Here is a 24,474-nt window from a genome sequence, read left to right on the forward strand (position 1 = left end):
CCATCTCATCCTGTGTCATCCCCTTCTCTCTCCTTCAATCTTTCCCGGCATCAGGGTCTTTTCCAATGAGTCAGTTGTTCACATCAGGTGGCCAAGGTATTGGAGTTTCAGCCTCAGCATCAGTCCTTCTAATGAATATTCAGGACTGATTTCCTTTAGGATGGACTTGTTGGATCTCCTTGCTGTCCAAGGGACTCTCAAGAGTCTTCTCCAACATCACAGTTCAAAAGCATCAATTCTCCAGCGCTCAGCTTTCTTTATAGTCCAACTCTCACATCCAAACATGACCACTGGAAAAATCATAGTCTTGACTAGACAGACCTTTGTTGACAAAGTAATGTCTCTGCTTTTTAATATGCTGTCTAGGTTGGTCATAACTTTCTTCTAAGGAGTAAGTGTCTTTTTATTTCATGGCTGCAGTCACCATCTGCAATGATTTGGGAGCCCAAGAAAATAAAGTCTGTCCTTTTTTCCATTGTTTCCCCATCTATTTGCCATGAAGTGATGGGACCAGATGCCATAATGTTAGTTTTCAGAATGTTGAGTTTTAAGCTAACTTTTTCACTCTCCTCTTTCAGTTTCATCAAGAGGCTCTTTAGTTCTTAATTTTCTGCCATAAGGATGGTGTCATCTGCATATCTGAGGTTATTGATATTTCTCCTGGCAATCCTGATTCCAGCTTGTGCTTCATCCAGTCCAGCGTTTCTCATGATGTACCCTTCATATAAGTTAAATAAGCAGGGTGACAACATACAGCCTGGACATACTCCTTTCCCAATTTGGAACCAGTCTGTTGTCCCATGTCCAGTTCTAATTGTTGCTTCCTGACATGCATACAGGTTTCTCAAGAGGCAGGTCAGGTGGTCTGGTATTTCCATCTCTTGAAGAATTTCCCACAGTTTGTTGTGATCCACACTGTCAAAGTCTTTGGCTTAGTCAATAAAGCAGAGTACATCATGTGAAATGCCGGGCTGGATGAGGCACATGCTGGAATCAGGGTTGCTGGGAGAAATACCAATAACTTCAGATATGCGGATGACACCATCCTTACGACAGAATGTGAAGTACTACAGAGCCTCTTGATGAAAGTGAAAGAGGAGAGTGAAAAAGCTGGTTTAAACTCAACATTCAGAAAACTAAGATCATGGCATCTGGTCCCATCACTTCATGGCAAATTGATGGGGAAACAATAGAAACAATGGCAGACTTTATTTTCTTGGGCTCTCAAATCACTGCAGATGATGACTGCAGCCATGAAATAAAAAGACACTTACTCCTTGGAAGAAAAGCTATGACCAACCTAGACAGCATATTAAAAAGCAGAGACATTACTTTGCCAACAAAGGTCCATGTAGTCCAAGCTATGGTTTTTCCAGTGGTCATGTATGGATGTGAGAGTTGGACTATAAAAAAGCTGAGCACTGAAGAATTGATGCTTTTGAACTGTGATGTTGGAGAAGACTCTTGAGAGTCCCTTGGACAGCAAGGAAATCCAACAAGTCCATCCTAAAGGAAATCAGTCCTGAATATTCATTAGAAGGACTGATGCTGAAGCTGAAACTCCAATACCTTGGCCACCTGATATGAACAACTGACTCATTGGAAAAGACTCTGATGCCGGGAAAGATTGAAGGTGAGAGGAGAAGGGGACGACAGAGGATGAGTTGGTTGGATGGCATCACCGACTCTATGGACGTGAGTTTGAATAAGCTCCGGGAGTTGGTGATGGACAGGGAAGCCTGGCGTGCTGCATTCCATGGGATCATAAAGCATCGGACATGACTGAGCAGCTAAAGTGAACTGAACTGACTCTGCATGTAAGTTAAAGAAGCAGGGTGACAATATACAGCCTTGATGTACTCCCTTTCCTGATTTGGAACCAGTCTGTTGTTCCATGTCCAGTTCTAACTGTTGCTTCTTGACTTGCATACAAATTTCTCAGGAGGCAGGTAAGGTGGTCTGGTATTCCCATCTCTTGAAGAATTTTCCACAGTTTATTGTGATCCACACAGTCAAAGGCTTTGGTATAGTCAATACAGCAGAAATAGATGTTTTTCTGGAACTCTCTTTCTTTTTTGATGATCCAGCGGATGTTGGCAATTTGATGTCTGGTTCCTCTGCCTTTTCTAAATTCAGCTTGAACATCTGGAAGATTGCAGTTCATGTACTATTGAAGCCTGGCTTGGAGAATTTTGAACATTATTTTGCTAGAGTGTGAGATGAGTGCAATTGTGTGGTAATTTGAACATTCTTTGACATTGCCTTTATTTGGGATTGGAATGAAAACGGACCTTTTGCAGTCCTGTGGCCACTGCTGAGTTTTCCATATTTGCTGGCATATTGAGTGGAGCACTTTCACAGCATCATCTTTGAGGATTTGAAATAGATCAACTAGAATTCCATCACCTCCACTAGCTTTGTTCATAGTGATGCTTCCTAAGGCCCATTTGACTTCACATTCCAGGATGTCTGGCTCTAGGTGAATCTTCGCACCATCATGGTTATCTAGGTCATGAAGATCTTTTTTGTATAGTTCTGTGTATTCTTGCCACCTCTTCTTAATATCGTCTGCTTCTGTTAGGTCCATACCATTTCTGTCCTTTATTGAGCCCATCTTTGCATGAAATGTTCCCTTGGTAACTCTAGTTTTCTTGAAGCGATTTCTAGTCTTTCCCATTCTATTATTTTCCTCTATTTCCTTGCATTGATCACTACTATTACTAGTAGCTCTTTATATATTTTGGGTAGAAGTTCTTTGGTCCTGTCTTTGTATTGCAAATATTTTCACTCAAATATTTTCATTTTCTTAATGGTGTCTTTTGATGAGCAGAAGTTTTTAATTTGATGAAGTCCAATTCATCATTTCTTAATTTTATGGTTATGCTTTTATCCTGCCTGAGAAATCCTCACCAGAGCCAAGGTCAGAGTTCGTTCTCCTGCATGTCCTCCAGAAACCTCCTAGTCTCCGTGCCCCGCCTCCTCTGTCAGTTCAGTCTGGGGACCATCCCTGGTTATTTGGTGCGTTTGTTGTGAGATAAGGGCCATGGTTCCCACTCTTCATCCTGAACCCTGTTATGGCAACACTGTTTTGTGTCTTCATCCAGTGACTGCGGCGGTCTTTCACCATCCAGTATGTCATCTGTAGAGTTTCTGATGATGCTGTTTAACAGCAGGGGAGAGACTTCTGTTTCCAGTTTTCTAATTTCTTTTCTTTTTTTTTATCATGAACAGGTTGAACTTGATCCATTTTTTTTCCCGCAGCTATTGAGCTGATAATCTGGTTTCTCTCCTCTTGTCTGTACGTCACTTTGGTTGCTCTTAGTCACTGCGTACAACATGCTAGAAGTGAGTTTAGGATTTCATGTGATGTTGCTGGGGAGCGCTGGCCTGTGGGTTTTGGTGCCAGGCCTGTGCTGGCCCCTCAGCTGAGCTGTGTGGGTTCCCTTGTTTGTTTCCTGCAGGAGTAAGTCCTTCCTTAAAGAAAAGCTCACCACCCTCAGGGCCTGGAATTTCCTTTTCAGGAAGGTGTTTCTTTACAGGCTCAGTTTCTGTGATAGTTACAGGACTTTCCTGGGGGTTATATGTGCATGTGACAATTTCCGTAGGTTGTGTTTTCAAGGAATCATCCATTTCTTCTGGTGGGAAGTTGCTTTGACATTCTTGTCTTAACCTTCTGATGCCTGTAGGCCCTGCAGAGGTGACCACCTTTTCACGCCTGAAAGCAGAAGAAATTTGTGACTTTTTTCTTTTTGATTCGTCAGTTGTGTTAATCATGGAAAAGAACCAAGTTGCCTTAGTGTCTCATCATTGCAGATGGTTTCTGCCCTGTCCCCTCCCTCTCTCTCCTTCAGCAGGACCTGCTCTTCCTTTTCAAGCTCCTGAAGATGGTCACACCATTTCTCCCACACCCCCCCACACCAAACATCGCAAGGTCTTTTCATTCTGAAGTGATGGGAGGGGCAGCTGTGTTCTCTGGGGGTCAGAGACTCTTGTCTGGATCCCAGGGAGAGGTGGACACTGTGGCTGAAGCCTCTGCTGGTACAACAAGAGCCCCGCCACCAGGCTCAGGGACGAGAACAGCGCCCTGGCGGTGTGCCCAAGAGGGAGGGTGCCCTCGGAGAGGGATGGCGTGGCTGTGCGAACGCAGGTGGGGTGACTGAGGCTGCCAGCTCGGGTGGCCAGGCAGCAAACCTGACAGTGGCTTAGACAAGGAAGACATCCTGACTCTTCTCAGGCAGCTATTAGCTGGGAACACGTCACACCAAGAGCATCAAATTTTAAATCAGCCCAGAAGTGACTCAAACGCTGTCTGACAGAGGCTGTCTCCTAAGACCTGCAAGGGCAAAGATAAGATGTAAGTCAGAGCCTTCAGAACTGCACAGAACCTCGGGGGCTGGGAGTACCATGCGGTCCCACAGAGAGGAGGCTTGGCTCTGGTCACAGCCCCATGCCTGCCCCCGCAGGCCTGGGGGTGGGGCTTTGTTCCTCATTCATGGGGACAGACCTCTAGTGCCAGGCGAGGACCTTCCCTGTGGGTTGAGGGGAGCAGAGGACCAGGCCCTTTAAGGACTCGGGCCTGCCCCCCAGATTTCCACGGAGCACAAGTTGCACATTTAATCTTCATCCACAAGATAGAACCAGCCTTCCCTACCCATGATTGCAGAAGGCAGAGCTCTGTCAGAGGTCCCAGAGGGCACTCGCCATACCCCCAGAGACGAAGGAAGGTCATGGGGCAGAGGCCGTAGGACACCTCTCCTGCTCCAGTGGACTTCCTCTGTGGTTCCCTGTGGCTCTGGTCAGTGGGTTCACGGATCGCACAGTGTAGCTCTTAGTAAGTTTCCTTCTCGTCATGGACAACTGCTTTGGAAGGCAGCAGAGTGATGCAGGGAAAGGGGAAGACTGGACACTTGTAACAGAGGGGAAAGGCATAAGTCTAAGAGTAAAAGCCGAAGAAATATTTAAAGGGATAATAGCTGATAGTTTCCTAAAACTGATGAAAGATATCTAACTCTAGATTCAAGAAGGAGCAAAGTCACCAAGCAGGAAAACTGAAGGAAAATCTCACCTAGGAGCATCAAAGTAAGCAAATGAAAACCAAGGACAGAGAGAAAAAGAAAGTGCAGTAAAGGATTTCCATAACCACCCCGATAACTGATAAGTGCATCCTTTGTACTTGGCACAAGGAAGGACTGTGATCCCAGGTGGGCACTACAGGATACGGGAGGTGGAAGATGATGAAGAGGAAAGATGTGGGTGAATCCAATGACCTGGATGCATACAGCAACAATAATAGCTTCTTATGGGATTAAGAAGCTTCCCTGATAGCTCAGTTGGTAAAGAATCTGCCTGCAATGTGGGCGACCTGGGTTCGATCCCTGAGTTGGGAAGATCCCCTGGAGAAGGGAAAAGCTACCCACTCCAGTATTCTGTCCTGGAGAATTCCATGGACTGTATAGTCCATGGGGTCGCTAAGAGTCAGACATGATTGAGCGACTTTTCACTTTCACGGGATTAAAGAATATGCCGTATTGAAACCACAGGGTGCAGGATCGGATTAGGGTGGGAAATGGGCAAAGTGCCCCAAGACTCAGCAGAGTCCAGCAGGGGTCGGCTAGTGCGGCTGACCCGCTGATGCGCAGGGCTAAGTAGCGCGTGCTGATTTAAGCTCTTGAGTTCTGAGGTGACTGGTTATGCAGCAGAGCTGACTGATACAGAAATGGGGTGCTGGTGCTTCAACAAACAGCCCAGTCCTTTGGCGAGCAGAGCTGGGGAGATGACGAGGAATTTATCCCTGGAGGCAGGAGGCATGGACCTAGCCTCTTAATTCGGGGGGCATGTCCGCCAGCAACCATCTGTGCCCTCGCCTCTGTAGAGGGAATCAGACTGAGTGCAGCTGGCTCCTTGTGTGGGCCGCCTGCTCTCCACGTGGGCTGCAGCATCCTCGGGGGTCACCAGGGGTCAAGGAGGGGCTGTGTGCTGACCACATCCTGCTTCCGGCCTGGTGTTCTGGCTCCGCTGGTAAAGAGAGTCACCCCACCCCGCATTCATGCATTTGCCCTGTGTATGGCACCCTGCGGGGAAAGTTAAAAAATAAAAGCATGCCTCCGGTGGTGCAAACTTGTCAAGAGTCTGTCAGGAGACAGAGCAGCGTAGACTCTATCGGTGACTTCTTGCTGTCACTTCATTCAGGTGAACATGCCCGGATCGGGACCACACTGCATGCCAAAGTCATATTAAGTATAGTGTTAGTCGCTCAGTCGTGTCTGACTCTTTGAGACTGCATGGACTATATAGCCAGGCTTCTTTGGTCCATGAAATTCCCCAGGGAAGCATACTGGAGTGGGCAGCTCCAGTACCCCAGGGATCTTCCCGACCCAGGGGTCAAACCCAGGTCTCCTGAATTAAAGGCAGATTCTTTACCATCTGAGCCACCAGGGAAGCCCAGCTGGTTGTTAAGCAGAACCAGTGATTTCACGAGAACACAGAACCTCCGGAGCAAACAGGGCTGGGGTGGGTTTTCATCTGCAAGGCCCAGCCTGGCCTTCTCTTCTGAGACGCTGGGTGTCCCCAGGGGGATGGACTGAGAGCTAGACTCTCATCCTCATTGGGCTGGCCCCACACAGTGCCCACCACTCACCTCTCATCTTGGCCTCTTGCTCCTGTGGTCAGTGCACTAGCCCACCCGCCCCAGCCCTGGGCCCTCCGTGACAACAGACATGCTGACCTGCAGCAACAGAAAGTTACTCTCTCACACTCTGGAGGCCAGAGGCTGAAATCAGGATCACCAGGCAGCAATCAGGGTGGGGCATGGCCACACTGACCTCAGAGGCTCTGCACTTGCCCAGATCCTGGAGGCTCCCAGCCTCCCTTGACTCGTGGCCGTGTCACTCAGCCCACCCTCCCTCCGTGGTCATCGTTGCCCTTCTGTCTGTAGTCAGAGTTCCCTGGACTGCTCTCTTCCAGGGCACAAGGGCAGGGAGGGCTCACCTGATAATCCAGAACCATCTCTCATCTTGACATCTGACTGAACCCCACACACGGGGCCCTTTTCCCACATGGGGTCACACTTACAGCTCCAGGGGGGACAGGCTGCAGGAGAGGCCTGGCGGAAGTGGCCATGTTTGAGTTTGCAACAGAGGGTGGAGGAGCCCCCCACAAACACTCCAGGCCTCTGCCCTCCCTCCCTCTTCCTTCTGCCTCGGCTCCCTCTTCTCCACAGCTGATGCTCAGAACCTACTGGACAGCAGGACGGCGGCATGTCTGGGTCCCAGGATGGGCTCACAGTCCTGCTGACACACAGTCAGCTCCAGCAAGCCTTCAGACAGGGGGGCTGCCCCCCAGACAGCTCGCCCCAGTGTCTGGCGGCTCCCCGCTCTTGAAGCATTTCACATAACGTGTGATGCTGTTTGCTTTCCACGTGAGCCTGTACCCCATCAGGACATGGTGTCCTTGGCCCTCTGAAGAGAGGGAACTGGGCTGAGAGGATGCCTGAGCCATGGGCCAGAGGTGGTGACGCAGGGGGCTTGCTGCCCTCCTGGACTATGCCTGCTGTCTGGGAGGAAGGCAGAGGGGGAGATTCCTCAGGCCTGGCCCTCCCCACTGTGTGGACGGACAGTGAGACCTGCCCTATCCAGGTGGTCCCACACTCCCAGCAGAGCGCTGAGATCACCCTGGGAGGTAAGGGGACTGCAAGCAGACGCAGGGGTTGGCTGGTGGTGGGGTTCAGGGTGCATCAGACCCTCGGCGGCCCTATCTGCTGGGCCGGCATTTCATTACTTAACTTCTCACGTAAGCAGGTCGCTCAGAGGGGTATGGATTTCCGAAACTCAGGAAATAAACATCTTTGCTTGGCAAAGCCGCTCTGGGCAGAGTCTGTGCCGGGCAGCTTAGAAGGAAAATAAGCTTAAGCCAAATACCTCAGTTTCAAGTGACAGGCGGGGAGCACAGTGTGCCGTTTCCAGAACCCAGGGTTTAATCCGGAGGCCCCCCCACCCGTTGCCGTGACATCAACTCCCAGAAAAGGATCAGTCACTTCATCCCTGTCAAGATGATCTGCAGATTTCCCCCTCGAACACTTTAATACGGAGTTTTGTCCCAAAGTAAGTGTTGTCGTGAGAAATGCAGGGAGTGACAGGACACGGCGCTGTGGGGCCCAGCTCCTGCTGAGATGCCTGCTTCCTGGCTCTGGGGACTGGATCCTCTGGGGGACAATCTTCCCTGCCCCCCCAACTCCAGACTGCTGCACTGCTGAGCTGTTAATCCCAGGGCTTAGGAGGGCCTGTCCCAGCTTTGGGTTGATTAAAATTCTACTTTTACAGAACTTTAAAGGCACAGGCATGGTTGGTGGTGTGTGGTTGCTTCTCTTGTTTTTAGTAAAATACAGTGATAAGCTGCCCACCCTCGGTGAGATCTTCGGCAGGTGGGGGCAGGGTTGGGGGGCACACCCCATAGCTCTTTTCTTGAGAGAACGAGGTCACCAGCTTCACACATCATGCCAGTCTGCCACATGGGAAACAGTTACCCTAACATATAGGGGTTTAAAGCAACAGCCGTCGCGGGTCCCTGTCTGCTAGGCTCAGGATGGATGGGTCTCCTCCAGGCAGCTCCCCATCACTGGCACTGGACGACGGCTGGAAGACCTCTGAAGGCTGGCTCATGGCTGGGTCTGGCCCCGGGCTCCACAGAGCTCCCACTGTGTCCCCATGTCTCTCTGCGTGGCCGCTCCAGTCGGCAGCTTCAGGCCAGCCTTGCCCTCTGCCGCAGGGCTCCAGGGCAGGTGGCCCGAGAGAGCTAGGGAAGAGCCGTACTGCCTGCTCCTGCCTGGCCTCACATGTCACACACCACCTGGTCCACCCCATCTGGGCCAGGGGAGTGGACACGTGTCCCTCCCTCATGGGCAAGCTGCATGTCCAGGAAGGACCTGGGGGAAGAACAACGGTGGACTGTGTGCTTTCCTCACCGCTCCAAGAGAGCGCTGTCAGTCACCGTGACGTACTGGCAAGTTCCTGCCATTCAACCTCAGAAGAACAGGCGCCTTCAGTAGCATCGACTACGTGAGGCACCAGTGACATCCAGTAACTCCATCCCCATGGGCCCCCAAGAGACGGCTGTCACTGTCCCCACATGACAGGGAGGGATGGCTTCCTGTGCTCCGAATGAGAAATAGCAAACGTTGTCCATGTATAACTCCTGGCATTTCTTCTGCCGTTTCCAGTTTTCCTCTTGGCACTTTGTGTATTTTTTAAAACAATGTAAAAATTTTTTTATACAACTCTTTAATCTGGTGAGTGGTCTTAAAACATTTTTTGAATCATCTACCAATCAGTAAAAAGCATCTGAACAAATTCTCCCCAATGTATGTGATCTAGTTAAAAAAATATGTACATGACCAACTGTGCTAAAATATTAAATACACAAGAAAACATATATACTAAAATGAGAAAAGAAGAGATAAAATGAGATTAAAAATCTTTCAAAGATTTTTATTAAAACAATTTATTATTAGAATTTATTATTAAAAACATTTTGCACTCGATTTAACATTATTACTAATTTAAGATGAATAATTATGATGCTATTTCAGGAGGCTAGTGTGAACAAAGATGCTTGTCCCTTCTAACACCTCATCCAGGCTCTTCGCAGAAGCGGGCTTCTCTGGATGCTCGGCTGCCAGAGCTGAAGAGAACAGCTCCTGAAATATGTAAATTCAAATGAACCAGAGCGTCATAGGCTGCACATACAAAATTGCAACAGTTTGTTTCTGTCCATCCATAAGTTATGCAAATACTTCGGTGAGATTCAGCTGGTGAATTCCATCTTCCCTGGGACTAATTGTTTCCCAGGAGGCTCAGTGGTAAAGAACTTGCCTATCAGTGCAGGAGACATGAGTCCCTAGGTTGGGAAGATCCCCTGGAGGAGGGCATGGCAACCCACTCCAGTATTCTTGCCTGGAGAATCCCATGGACAGAGGAGCCTAGGGGGCTACAGTCCATAGGGTCACAGAGTCAGACACAACTGAGCGGCTAAGCACAGCACAGTGGGACTAGTCGCAGTTCTTACAAACTAAGAGCTGCATTGGTGTATTTTCAACAAATGGATTCAAAACTCACTGAAAGTTTTTACTTAGAAAATTTTTTAACAAATTAGAAAAAAATGTTTCTGTATTTTAAAACTGAGCAAATATGAGAACATGAAAAGTGACAGATTTAACAAGTTTTAGCTACAAATTCACATGAAGTAAAAAACAGTTCAAACATTGGTTTTCGGAGCACAGAACCTGTTTTTTTTTTTTTTTTAAAGCACAGTTATTTTAAACTCTTAAAAACCTTCCTTTCCCCTGAAGATTATGAGAGCTCTTCTACTCTTTTGTTGAAATCGCCCAACAGCTCCCAGCTCCCAGTCCTGATGAGGACACAGATCCTGCAGTCGGTTCTGCATCCCAAGGTGGCCCGCGAGGCTGTGGGAGCTGCCAGGCCAGCAGCACCGTCCAGCCCCACCTGGGCTTGCGGTGCCAGTGCCGTCTGCGGGCTGCCTGTGCATGTGTGTGCACAGGTGTGCGTGTGTGCAGGTGTGTATGTGTGCACAGGTGTGCGTGTGTGCAGGTGTGTATGTGTGCACAGGTGTGCGTGTGTGCAGGTGTGTATGTGTGCACAGGTGTGTATGTGTGCACAGGTGTGCCTGTGTGCGCAGGTGTGTATGTGTGCACAGGTGTGCGTGTGTGCAGGTGTGTATGTGTGCACAGGTGTGCGTGTGTGCAGGTGTGTATGTGTGCACAGGTGTGCCTGTGTGTGCAGGTGTGTATGTGTGCACAGGTGTGCGTGTGTGCAGGTGTGTATGTGTGCACAGGTGTGCGTGTGTGCAGGTGTGTATGTGTGCACAGGTGTGCGTGTGTGCAGGTGTGTGCATGCAGGTGCATGTGTGTGCCCACAGGTGTACATGTGCACACAGGTGTGAATGCACGTGTACCTGCTCAAGTACTTATAAAAGTGAACCAGCAGCGTCTGGGAAGCCACATCACCTCGCACAGGTGCCCTGGAACACAGCCCCTTAGACCCCGCTGGCCTGGTCCGCCTCTCCCTGTAGTACCAACAGGGGCCTGGGGAGGCGACCATGCAGATCCCGTGTCCCTGCCTTATGGACCACACCCTGGGGTCCCGCACCCTGAGACTTGCTGCCAGACTTCCTTCCCGGTGTCCCTGGGGCAGACTCAGTTACCAGTGTGTCCCCTGGGCTGCGGCAGGCCAAGCAGGGGCTGTTTTCAGATGTGGTGGACAAAACTTGGCTCAGCGGGCTGGGTTGTCCACCCCAACGGTGGGACATGCTGTAGGTGGGAAGAGGAGGGGTGGGAAGGGCTCGAGGCTGCGGGGCCACAGAGAAGCCAGGGTGGGCTCCCTCCATAAACCCCATTGCGCCGGGAGAGGCGAGTGGAGCCGAGTCTTGCATTCATCACGATTTGTTGAGTTCAGTGCTCAGTCGTGTCTGACTCTTTACGACCCCATCGACTGCAGCACACCAGGCTTCCCTGTCCTTCACTACCTTCCTCCTGGAGTTTGCTCAAACTCATGTTCATTGAATCAGTGAAGCCATTCAACCATCTCATCCTCTATCACCCCCTTCTCCTACTGCCCTTAATCTTTCCCAGCATCAGGGTTTTTTCAATGAGTCAGCTCTTCGCATCAGGTGGCCAAAATATTTATTAGAGCTTCAGCTTTAGCATCAGTCCTTTCAATGAATATTCAGGGTTGATTTCCTTTACGATTGACTGGTTTGATCTCCTTGCAGTCCAAGGGACTCTCAAGTGTCTTCTCCAGCACCACAGCTTGAAAGCATCGATTCTTCAGCACTCAGCTTCATCAGGCTCGTTCCGACAAATCAGGGAGGTGCCCTCCCTCTCCCTGGTGGGTGGAGCCCAGATGGCGCTGCCTGCTGGTGTCAAGCAGCCAGCCAATTGCCTTCTTGGGTTTGAGGTACTGGAGGCTTGGTGCCACTCATTGACCCCCGTTTCAGCACAGACCCTGTGCCCTGAGGATGGTGATTGAATCCTGCGGGGTGCAGGCCAGAGCTGGTGCCTCAGCTGAGCCATAGCCAGCCTTCCCCCCATTCTCACTAGGTCACCGTGTCACCAGAGAGTTCCAGAGTCATGCGCCAGTGTTCCCACGTGTGCTGGAGCAGCGTGTGGCTGGGACTGGGAACGTGAAAGCAGAGGCCCCTCTGCCTCCACCCTCAGGACCTGAGCTGGGCCTGCCACAGAGGTGGGGAAGGAGACATGCCTGGCTGACCGGGATCAAGGTCCTCCTCAGCAGGAGCAAGAGGGGTGGGGATAGAGCGGCCCGTCCCTCAGTCGGACCACTGAGCATGGCACATGGGGGTGGGAGGGACTGACCTTGGGCTTGTCCGGATGTCCAGTTGGAGGGGAAGGGACCTGCCTTTGCACTCCACCTGCCAAGGGAACCCATTTGCTGCTCTGCACGGCCTTCTGTGGGCCCTGGCTCTTCACCTTCAGGGCAGTGGGCAGGGCACCTTTGAGAACTTGTGACGTTTCTTGGTCACCTTGTGTTTGTTCTTGGGTTTGCAGATGCCCCCTTACCTCCCTGCCCACTTGGCTGGTAATTGGGAGAGGGGGTTCACAGACCCTTCTGGGAGCCAAATCAGTTTGTGATCCATTCACAACGAGGGCTTCTCCCCCAAATTTAATTTTTAATGGTAATTTTTCAACATTTACATTTCTGAACTTTCACCTTACCATTCTTACCAGAGGTCTTTGACAGAAGTACAGTTCAGTAAAGTGGAGGGCAGTGCAGCAGAGAAATGAAGACTAACTGGAGCCTAAGAAAATTGGGAGTTCCAAATAAAGAGAGGCTTGGGGGCCATAGTCGAGCCTATCCCCTCCTCCTCTTTCTATGACAGAACATTCAATAAGCAGTTCTATGTATTCAAATTTGTCTCCACTGATGTTATTTGGGGATTCTCTGGTGGCTCAGACGGTAAAGAATTCGCCTGCAATGCAGGAGACCTGGGTTCCATCCCTGGGTTGGGAAGATCCCCTAGAGGAGGGCGTGGCTACCCACTCCAGTGTTCTTGCCTGGAGAATCCCATGGACGGAGGAGTCTGGTGGGCTACAGTCCATGGGGTCGCAAAGAGTCGGACACAATGGAGAGATGATTATTTATATCAACAGAAAAGGCTCACGTGACCTTCAGCAAAAAAGCAGCCGATCAAGAGTCTTTTTAGAGCCTTAGGTGTCTGTAGTGCGGAGCTCGAGAGCCCACTCCACCCAACCCCGGGGACCAGCGACTTCCTCCTGAAGCCCTGCATGGAGGGAGGGCTGCGGAGACAGAGACAAAGGCAGAGTTGTCGCTCCGGAGCCCAGGCGCCCTCAGGGAGAAGGGCCGGGGCTTTGGCTGACACTTTCCCAGAGCTGAAAGTCTTCCTGAAATAAAGTCCGGATGAGCCATGACGTCACTGCTGCTCGGGGAGGTGTGTGCAGACGCGTGTTTCTTTTCTGAGCAAAAAGAAGGCAACACAGACTTTCTTGTTTACGCAAAATATCAGAAATCTTGCTCAGGAGAAAGACAAAAGCGGGGCTGCTCTGCTTGCAGTGGGGGAGGGGAGGCAGCAGAGGGTCTGGGGCTTGGGGGCAGGGTCAGTCCCCCTCTCCCATCCTCTCTCTCTGTGTCTCTGTTTGTGTCTGTCTCTATGTCGGTCTCTGCCTCTGCCTCTGTCACTCTTTCTGTCTCTCTGTTCCTCCGTCTCTGCCTGTCTCTCTACCTCTGTCTCTTTCTCTCTCTCTGCGTCTCTCCGTCTCCATGTCTCTCTGTGTCTCTCTGTCTCTGTCCTCGCTCTCAGTATTTCTCTTTGTGTGTGTGTCTCAGTCTCTCTGTTCTCTCTCTGTCTCGGTCTGTCTCTCTGTTTCTCTGTCTCTTTGTCTCTCCCTGCTGGAAGTGGCTTGTTGGCCCCGGAGCCTGACTGTTCAGAGCTGGGAGGTGCAGTCAAGGGCAGTCGTGACTCACGGGCTCTCGTGTGTGGGGCCAAGAGTGCAGAGGCGGCTGAGCCCAGTGCACTGGGGGTGATGGAGGGCAGGGCGAGCCCCTGCCTCTGTCACAACAGACTGTGGGGCACAGACGTGCTCATTCCAGGCTGACACCTGAGCCGATGGGCTGGAATTTTTCTCACAGGTGCAAAGAAGAGCCCTGTTCACCCCCAGGGTGTGCGTCCTTCGGGGTTCAGAGTCCCTGCTTCCACACGTGATCTGAATCCAGCTTCCCAGCAGCAAAGGTACATTCCACGTCTACCCCGAGGACAGTTTGTGGCCTCTGGTCCCTCAGATCCACAGGACTGTCTGCTGGGTGTCGTAGAAATCTGAGAGGACAGGGTCACTCGGGCACACAGACACGGGGCAGCCTGTGGTTCAGGTACAGGGAGGCGTGAAGACAGCGAGGCGGAGTCCTGGCGGCCTCAGCACCTGCTGACGAGCCCTTCTCCCCCTTCTTGCGTGTCTCCCTCGGATGCCCCCCATTCCCCTCTCTCCTGCCTGTGGTGCACGTGTCCACTGTCACTTCACCCCAGCTGGGGCACCTTGGACCCTGGTTGGCTTGGCTCTGCTCTGGGCAGGTGCGGCCTCCGCCCCTGGTTATGGGCCAGGGGACAGGGCTCCCTCAATCGCCCCTCATCCAATCACAGCCAGATGCTATAGCAGTAAGGTGAGGTAGGGCAGGTTCGTGCCCTGGACTCTGGGTCACGTGAGATGCACCGTGTGCAGCCGATGTACTCCCCTAACCAGGGCAGCTTGGGCACGGACTGGTTTACTAGCTTTCTGACTTTCACTCCATCAGTTGGCAATCAGAGTCACCTGTGAGCCAGCCAGGGCAGCAGGAACTGGGCTGTGGGCCTCGGAAGGCCCTTCTGCCTCTGGCTCTGTGAAGGGGATTTTAGCAGCAGCACCTCAGTCCGCGATGGGCAAACTGTGTCACTTGGTTCAGGCTGAGCACCGGGGTGGTCGTGAGCACCACGTGAGTTCTCACTGCGGAAGGCCAGTGACGCCCTAGGCCAGCAGACTCAGGTCAAATGCTCCAGACCTCTCCGTGTGGCAGGGCTGCTGGGGGCTGTGCATGAGGGCACCGGGGCTTGGGGCCTCACATCTGGGAGGATGTTGGCACAGATTACTCCAGGACTGCTTTCTGCTCTTAGCTGTGTTCCCACCCTTTCAGCTGACTGATCTGGAGCCCACGCCCCAGGCTCCAGCCAAGATAATGTGTTCACCCCCTCCCACCCTTCCCCACTCTCCAGCCGCTGGGGTGCGTGTGAGAGTCAGGAAGGCTGAGTGCTGGGCTTCATCTGACATCATTCCAAGCAGATGATAATTACGCGGTCCCTTCTCTCCCAGCTCCCTGTGCCCCCAACAAGACACCGGGGAGTTATTTATAAACATGGGCCCCTGGAGGTGCTTCTCATGCGAAGGATGGTGGTGGTAACAGTGATCTAAAGGGTGCACATACACACGTCCTCAGGGCCTGTGGAGGGGAAGCGGCTGGAACTCAGGGCAGAGTTCGAGGCAGGGCAACCTGCTTAGAGGGGAGGAGCCTAGACCCACTCCAGGCCCCCAGCTGCTGTGGCACGGGGGTGGGGATTGCTCCCCTGCGCAGCCTGGCTTTCAGAGATCTGCTAACCTATGATAATATGCCAGCAACATGGATTGTCTTGTGTGTCAAGGGCGGAGGCACAAGAAGAGCGGCTTTCTTCCTCCTGGGGCTGGCAGGAACTGGAAATAATTGAGAGTTGTTAGGGTCCAACATGCTGTCCTGAAAACACTATCATTACTTTCCTAATGACTAACTGTGTCTCAGGAGGCGATGAAGGCAGCTGAGAGGCCGAGGGCTCCTGGAGAGGATGGGGAAGTGGGAGGCTGGCAGCCTGTAATCTGGAGGGAGGGGGTGGGCTGAGGGTACTCTGCCTGCACCCCCGCCCTGTTCTGGCCTCTGGAGTAAGGTCCTAGGGTGCCTCTGCCCCGACCCCTGCCTGCAAAGTCAAGGTGAGGTTAAGCCCCATTCAGGACATAGCACATTCTTACAGCCCTGGTCTCTGGACTCCCTCTTCTGGGGCTGAGGCGTGCCCTTGCCCCATTTGTTCACTGCCAGCCTCATGTCTCCTCAGGACCACCCAGCCAGGGCCTCCACCACCTTCTTCTCCTGCTGTACCTTCCTCCTCCCCCCCACGGCGGTCCTTTTAGGGCACACAGTTAACCACGTCTTCCTGCTGGGAGAAGTGTGACAGGTGCCCCCTGCGTGGCTGAGACAGAGATCCTCTTCTTAGGGAGGACTCACACCCCACATGCCAGCCTCCCCCAGCGCTGCTGCCCTTCTGTGGGCCCATCCACTGCCCTCCAGCCTAGGCTCTTTCTTTCTTAAAGCTTGTCTGTGTATCACACAAGTGACATGTGAAGACAAATGAGCACACAGCTCTTCCTGCCCCACCCCCCACCCTGTGCTTTCACTGACTGCCGCCCCGTGTCTGGGGTGGACGGTGCCAACTTTCTGGGCGTTGCCCAGCTTTGTCTCTTCTGGGTGTCAGTGGGGTCCTTTGTGTACTGTGGTGAGGTTCTGGGCGCTAGGATCACTTTTAATGCTTCCTCAGAAAGAAGTGGTCATAATGGTAACTTTGAGAGTGTCAGCTTCCTGCGATCGACGAAGGAGTTCACAGAGGAAAGGCCTGGGAAATGCCTCCTGCTCTTGTTCAGGAGTAAACGGTACTGATGGGGCCATGAACAGGACTGCGCAGAGGATGAGGCTGTGTTCCCAGGCTAATCCCCAAGCCCAGGCGTGATGGCCTGAGCTGCTGGGACCTGGGTTCAGAAGTCCTTCCGTCCTGGAGGTATCTGGCCTTCTGGTTGACCCCTCCACTTCTACAAGGCCTAAGGAGGCTGGGCTGGGCTGAGGGGCATCCCCTCATGGATCCGAGGAGGGGGTCCAGCTCTGGACAGGGGTTCTGGGGGAGGGCAACGTCCCAGAACCCTGCTGGCTCCCCTGCCCCGTCAAGGGCGGCATCACCGGCAACAGTACCTGTGACCTGGCTCTAGTCTTTAGTGGGTGGGCTGCAAGAAATAATCCTCTGCTAAGAATAGCCGTAAAGCAGGGATGGGACACTGGGGTTCAGTGCCTCGAATGACCGCAATAGAAACAAAGTAAAGCAGAACGCAGTTCAGGAGGGACAGAAAAAAGGGTAACGGGACAAAAACACCTGAGACATCCACAGCCCCCTCCTGTCACCTGCGGACAGGTGTGCTGACCAGGCCCCTGAGAACATACATGTGCAAGCGCACCGCGTCCTGGGTCTGCTAGGCGGGTAGGCGGACATGTGCGGCCAGACTCGGGATTCGGCAGAGCGGGACAAGGGGCACCAGGCAGGGCACCGGGACAGTGGGGGTCTGACTCGTGTCAGGCGGGGGGATGGCGGGGCGCAGTCCCGCTTTCGCCACCAACGCAGGACCCTGCGCCCTGGGCGGAGCGAGGGCAGGCGCGCCCTGGCGGGTGCAGGGGACAGGCATCTCAGACCGTCCAGGCCCCGCCCCTGTCCCTGCAGGGACCCGCCCTTTCCCTCCGCCCCCACCTGTACACTCCTCCCCCTGCTCCTACTTCTACGGTCCCGGGACCCGCCCCAGGCCACGCCCCCACCCAGTAGTCCGCCTCCTCCCCATTGATGGTCTCAACCTACCTTGCACAACTCCCCTCCTCCTCGCCCGGTTCTGGGGCCCTCCCCACCCCACCCAATCAGTGGACTCGCCCCCGTGCCTCTCCCTCGTCACCGCCCCGGTGGGTGGACCTGCCAGCTCTAGGCCCCGCCCCTTGGCATTGACGTCTCCCTCCCCGCATTGGGCTCCGCCCGGATCTGGCCCCGCCCCCACGGTGATCCTCCCATGGCCCCGCCCTGCCCCGGCCACGCTAATTGGTTTCTTTCTGCGGAGCTTCCTGAGCTCCGATTGGCTGTACTCGTCGCCTTTCCGCTGTTCGATTGGTCCGCGGGGCCCGCTTTCTCGAGGACCTGCTCCTCGACGGGGCGGGGCCAGCGGCGGCGCGCGGAGCAGGATTGGTCAGCGACTCAGAGGGGGCGGGCCCACGCCGCGCGCAGTGCCTCGCCAGAAGCGCCAGGAGCAGCTACTGCCGCCTCAGTCGCCTCAGTCGCTTCAGGCTTGGTCGCCTCAGGCTCAGGCACCACCGGGATCTTCAGTCCTCACCCCCAGCCCCGCCCCGGCCGCCCTCCCGTGGGCCGGCCCGCGGGCACGCCCTCTGCCGCGGGACAGGTGAGTGATAGCGGGCAGGGCGGGGGATCCGGGGTGGGGAATCGGCTGAAGTCCGGGGCCGGGGTCGGGGGTCGAGGGTAGGGGTACCGGCCAGGGTCGAGCCGGGATCGTAACCAGGGATCGGGAACAAGAATCAGGGGTAGGGGGTCGGAGTCCTGGCCTGGATCAGCGCGGGGGATCGTGGTTCCAATCGGGGCCCCAGACCCCTAACTGGGGTCGAGATTGAGCCGAGATCGAGGTCGAACCAGGGGTCGGGAACCCGTGACCGGGTTCGGGGTTCGGGCCGGGCAGGGGGCGCAGGTTTCCACCAGACCGAGCTCCGCGGAGAGCTCGGCGGACCCCCGTGGGGCCGGGACCAAGTTGGGCTGCCGCGGGGTCGCGGGCCGGGCGGGGCGGGGCCGGAGGCGGGGCGGGGCGGGGCGGTCCCAGAGGACCCGGCGGCGCCCCCTCCTCGAGTTGGCGCCCGGGCCGCGCTGCGAGCTCACGGGATAGCGGATCCGGACGGAAACTGGGCGTCAGGAGGGTTTCTGAGTGAAGTGACAGCGCGGCTTCGGCGAAGCGCGGACCCCGCCTGGGCCGCCTTCCGCGATCAGAAGTTGTAAACAAGGATCGCGGGGTTCAGGCTGGCCTGTCAGCCGGTGTCCGCCGCAGGTCTGCTCTGGACTTCAGGAGGCTCAGATTTCAAAACGGTATAAGTTTCCTCGCGTCTGACCGAGGAAAGATGTGAGGGAAAGCGCATGGTTGGCGCTGGGCTTGGGGCGGCGGGCCCAGGGGAGGGAAGGGGAGCGGGGAGCTCGGGGCGGCGCCGGGACCGAGAGAGGGGATCCGCGGGTGCCCTTTGTGTCCCCTTCGCTCACACGCCCAGCATCTGCCGCCTCGACTCGCATCTGCCTCCCTCCGTGACCCGTGTCAGAGCCTGGAGCAGGGCACCAACGGCGATGCGGCCCCCCTCTTCTGGTTGCTGTATGTTCTTCTTTTATTTGGGGGTGGGTCCAAAAGTGTTCTTATTGTTCCCATAAATGTTTCACTCTGGAAGTATTGTTTACTGAGAGTGTGTGTGTGTGTGTTTCTCTGCTTCTACTTTTTTGCTTAGTACTCCGAAGCACTTGCCTAACAAATTTGAAAGTTAAGAAAAGCCGGGTCTTAAACCTTGTGCCTGAGGTTGATTATCTTTCTCCACCTTCTTTTGAGGCAACACGGACTTCGGGGTCTCTTTGGCTCTGCATGTGGGCTAAGGGCACTCTGGGATGATGAGGATTTCTGATGTGTAATTGACCAAAAGGAATCCTAAGGCAGCAAGGCCTTGATGAGAGACGTTTACAGACTAGACTGGGTAATAAACAGACCATGCAGTTCACACCATTCCTCTGGCACAGGTTGCCCTCATCCTTCCAGAATTTAATTTGCTATCAGGGGTGAGCTGTTGCCCCGTTTCTGTTCTTTAACTTGTCTTTACAATTGGGAACCAAAGGAAGTGTGCAAAGGTACTTTCCTATTGAAGAAAACTGACTTCCAGTCCTCTTGCACACAGGAACAACTCATATCATCATAAAATGTCTCAGAGATGTGCATTTTGGCCCAGAGACTGTAGAACAGTGACACTCTGGAGGGGTTGCTGGCAGAATCTGAAAAAATCTCATTGATCTTTACATCAGAGGAACTGGAGTAGTTGTGAGTGGTGTGTTCAGACCTGGAGATCCACCCAGATCAACGGGTCTTCAAATACAAGTGCAGTCATTGATTGACATTAGTCACTTCTGAGCACTAATGTTCTCTTGTTTGTAGATGCTGTTATTTACACAGTGCAAGTTCATTACAAGTGTGTTAGGATTTATATAACTTTATGCATGGCAACCCACCCTAGTATTCTTGCCTGGAGAATACCCATGGACAGAGGAGCCTGGTGGGCTACAGTCCATGGGGTCTCAAAGAGTCGGACACGACTGAGTGACTAAGCATAGCATGAGTTTTCTTAGCTAATACTCAATATTATAAGGTTTTGAAAAAAGGTTTGCTGGTAAAAGGAGTTTTTGTTTTGTTTTTTAGCTGAAAAGATTAGATATCCTGCGTAGAAATCAGGGCTTTGTGACTGATATTGCCACAGGTGGTGGTAATTAGTGGCAATGTTGGACTTTACAACATCACTTTTCCAGATATCTTTATTAATACTCAGAGTTGGAGAAAATACACAGATTTATGATTACATTTTAAAGGTATTTATGAGAAAATTTTACCATATGGATTTATTTTGTTCCATGTTTAAAAGAGCATGCAGTGTTTATATTTGCAGAAGTCTCCCAAGGTCCTTGAAACAGTCTAGCCATTCAAGGTTGGACACTGTTTCTATTCCAGCAGTTTCACTTCCTGGACCTGTAGTCATGAGTCAATGGCAAGGTTATTCCTATGTTCACAGAAATCTCAGGGCTTTATTGTAAACGTGGTCACAAAGCAGATTTTGGTAGATAAAAGTTGTGCATCCCCTTTGGTAAAAAAAGGCTGTCCTTTAGGCCGTAACAAAGAAAAATACCTGCTCGTGTATTGTAATCAATCCCAAGTTAAACATTAGAATGAATACTGTAGATTTCAGGAGGGCTCTCGTGTTAGCTGTCACGTCTGGCTACAGAGACTCTTAAAAGCGCCCAGCCCCACTGTCCATGGTGCTGAATACTAGCCCGTTTATTTCTGGGTTTTCTTTTTTTTTTTGGTCTCAAATTTCCTTTCCAGTGTGAGTGTGGTTTTGGAGTTTTAAAATGAATTTCAGGATTCACACTGCTAAAGAAGAGTTGAACAAAGGAATCCTATTGGACCTGAATGGAAGTATGCCTTTTAAAAACTTAAGGCATATTAACATCTCTTTTTCTAAAATGTTGATAATTGTGCTGATTCAACCTATGTTTTGGTTAGTCCCCTTCACCCCAGGTGAGAATTTTCCTCCTACAGCATGGACATCAACTAAAAAGCCATTGAAATTAAGTGAGACCCTGTTTGCTTAACTAACACCCTGTTTAAAAATGTACTCTTCACTAAAATATACATGTATATTTGTACATAGAGGTGCTTTGCTTTTCCCTAAACAGAGTTGGGATTTCCCTGGTGGTTCAATGATAAAGAATCCTTCTGCAATGCAGGAGATGCAGGCTTAGTCCCTGGGTCTAGAAGATCCCCTGGAGAAGGAAATGGCAACCCACTCCAGTATTCTTGCCTGGAAAATCCCATGGACAGAGGAGCCTGGTGGGCTACAGTCCACGGGGTAACAAAAGAGTCAGACATGACTTAGTGACTAAACAACAACAAACAGAGTTGACTGTAACATCCTTCAGCCTCATTGGCATCGTGCTTCCCAGTCTTCCTGGAGAGGGGCTGGAGCCCTCTGAGAATGTGGTGGGGCTGTTGGGCAATTGCCAAGCATTCCTGTTGTACTGGAACAATATCTACTCTCTTGTCTAGAGTTTTGAGTACATCTTTGTATGTAATTTTAGAGAAATCCTTTATCTTGAGGTGAATTTTGTCTGTTTAGAACAGGTTAGCAGTAAAAAATAATGAGTGTCACTTGTACAGAGATTCTTCCGCATGATAGTAAATTGTGCATCAAACAAAGCAGTGGATTGTTGAGGTGTTTTTTGTTATGAACATCTGAACTAGTTCTTTGGCCCTGTCAGCTGTACATGTAACCCCAGTTACTCTTTGACATCTGGTTTGTTGAGGGAGACTGAAGGCAGCTTCCTTCTGCCTCCTCCAAATTTCAGAAATCCTCTCTGAGGGCTGCTGTTTGCCAGGCCCTGTGCTATGATCTGGGAACCCACAGGAAAATGAGACAGAGTTTTCTGTGAAAGACTCAGCACTTTGAACTGAGGACAGGACATGAAAACAGATGATTACAGGGGACACACTCAGTGCTGCAACTGGGGTACACAGAAAGCTGGGTTGGTGTGTGATTCATTTGCACTGGGAATCAAAGGCTTCAGAGAGGAGCTGACTTCTGGGCTGAGCCCTGGAGTTTGGGTTGTAATATTTGGGCATAGATAGGTATACACTGATTACAAAAGACCAGAAAGTTGTTGTCATTGGAGGACAGGGAGTATGGTGGTGCTGAGGCTGGAGGTATGGGGGATGTTGTGAAAAGGTTGGGACTCTGCTAGAGGTATTGTAGGGGGAGGAGAAGTTGAGGAGAGATATAGTATGCAGAATAATGGCCTCCCAAAGCTGTTTGCATCCTGAGCTCCAGAAGCTGTGAATATGTTGTGTCAAAGAGGATTTAAGGTAGCAGTTAGAATGAAGGTTGTTAGTCAGTTGACTTTAAAACAAAGAAATTATCCTGAATTGCCCAAGTGGGCCTAAAATTGTCACAAGGGTCATTAAATATGGAAGAGAGATGCGGAAAAGTCAGTGTCAGAGTGCTGTGAAGTGAGGAAGACTCTATCCTTCACTGCTGGTTTTGGAGATGAAAGGTATCATGAACTAAGGAATACAGGCAGCCTCCAGACTCTGGAAAAGCTGAGAAAATTGGTTCTCCAGTCAAACCTCCAGAAAGGAACACAACTGGGCTGACACCTTGATTCTAGCCCATTGAGACCTGTGTCTGACGTCCTCCCATCCAAGCACTAACCGGGCCTGACCCTGCTTAACTTCCGAGATCAGCTGAGATTGGGTGCCTTTAGGGTGGTATAGCTGTAGACTGACTTCTGACCTCCTGCACTATAAGATAATTAATTTGTGTTATGTTAAACCATTAGATTCAATGGAAAATTTTTTAGAGCGGCTGCAAGAAACTGAGTTGGGACTCTGCTCTAGAAAGTTTCAGCTGGGGAAATTTAAAGAGGAAGTAACCTTGTCAGTTTGGCTGTAGAAGATAAACAGATCCAGTTGCTATTTAGGAGGAGGTTGCCCTAAGTTGCCCTAAGGGCTTCCCTGGTGGCTCAGAGGTTAAAGCGTCTGCCCGCAATGCGGGAGACCTGGGTTCGATCCCTGGGTCAGGAAGATCCCCTGGAGAAGAAAATGGCAACCCACTCCAGCATTCTTGCCTGGAGAATTCCATGGACGGAGGAGCCTGGTGGGCTACAGTCCACGGGGTAGCAAAGAGTCGGACACGACTGAGCGACTTCACTATACTATACTATACTGCTCTAAGTTAGCAGGGTTCTGGTCCCCAGTGTCATTTCCTGGCAAGACTGGTTTCTGACATTACGTTAGCTGGCTTGAGTCTCAGCTGAAGTTTTCCTCCAAGCATCCTGCTCAGCCTCCACCCCTGCTAGTTGCCATGTCCCACTGGTCCGCTTTTCCCTGTGCTGGGAACACAGGGGAGAGTGGATCAGGTATACATCTATCTATGCATGATATTGTGGGGATTGTAGGATCATAGGGTAGGCCCAGTTCCAACTGTGAAGCTGTTGCAAACAATGTCGCAAAGGTTTGTTTCTTCATTTCCTTGCTGCTGCTGCTGCTACTGCTAAGTCACTTCAGTCATGTCCGACTCTGTGCTACCCCATAGACGGCAGCCCACCAGGCTCCCCTGTCCCTGGGATTCTCCTGGCAAGAACACTGGAGTGGGTTGCCATTTTCTTCTCCAATGCATGAAAGTGAAAAGTGAAAGTGAAGTCACACAGTTGTGTCCGACTCTTAGCGACCCCGTGGACTGCAGCCCACCAGGCTCCTCCGCCCATGGGATTTTCCAGGCAAGAGTACTGGAGTGGGGTGCCACTGCCTTCTCCTATTTCCTTGCTGATCCTTTGTAATTCAGATGTTTAATTGTTGTCAGTTGAGTAGATATGAAACATCTCACTGTTTTAATTTCTATTTCCTTGATTACTAGTGAGTTTGAGGATTTTTTAACCCACTTATTGGCTCCCTGAGTTTTCAAGTCTATAAATTATATTCTTATATTGCTTGTCTGTTTCTGTGCCTGGGTTATCCTTTTTATAGCTTTTTTGAAGTTCTTTATATATTTGGATTCTATTTGTGTCCTATTTTTTATCCTTTTTAAAATGCTGTTTTGATGAACAGATGTTTAATTTTGATGTTGTCAAATTTATTAATCTTTTCCTTACTGTTTGTGGTTATTAAGTCTTATTTAAGAAATTGTTTGTTACCTCATGGTTATAAGATATCCTCCTCTTAAAGATTTTTAAAAAATATTTCCTCCTTATATTCTACTTTGAACTTATTTTTGTATGAAGCAGGAGGTA

At 51.5% G+C, this 24,474-nt stretch overlaps 1 protein-coding gene across 8 annotated transcripts in view; it reads left to right on the plus strand.

Annotated features, from left to right (window-relative positions):
* Positions 18,142–24,474, plus strand: part of PCBP3 (poly(rC) binding protein 3) — a 237,492-nt gene continuing 231,159 nt past the window's right edge. For all 8 annotated transcript variants that reach the window (XM_018052257.1, XM_018052252.1, XM_018052282.1 and 5 more), the window contains exon 1: positions 18,142–18,292. The gene's annotated coding sequence lies outside the window, so the exon portion shown is untranslated. The remainder of the gene's footprint in view (positions 18,293–24,474) is intronic.

This window comes from Capra hircus, chromosome 1 (assembly GCF_001704415.2).
Source record: "Capra hircus breed San Clemente chromosome 1, ASM170441v1, whole genome shotgun sequence".
Classification (NCBI taxonomy): Eukaryota; Metazoa; Chordata; class Mammalia; order Artiodactyla; family Bovidae; genus Capra; species Capra hircus.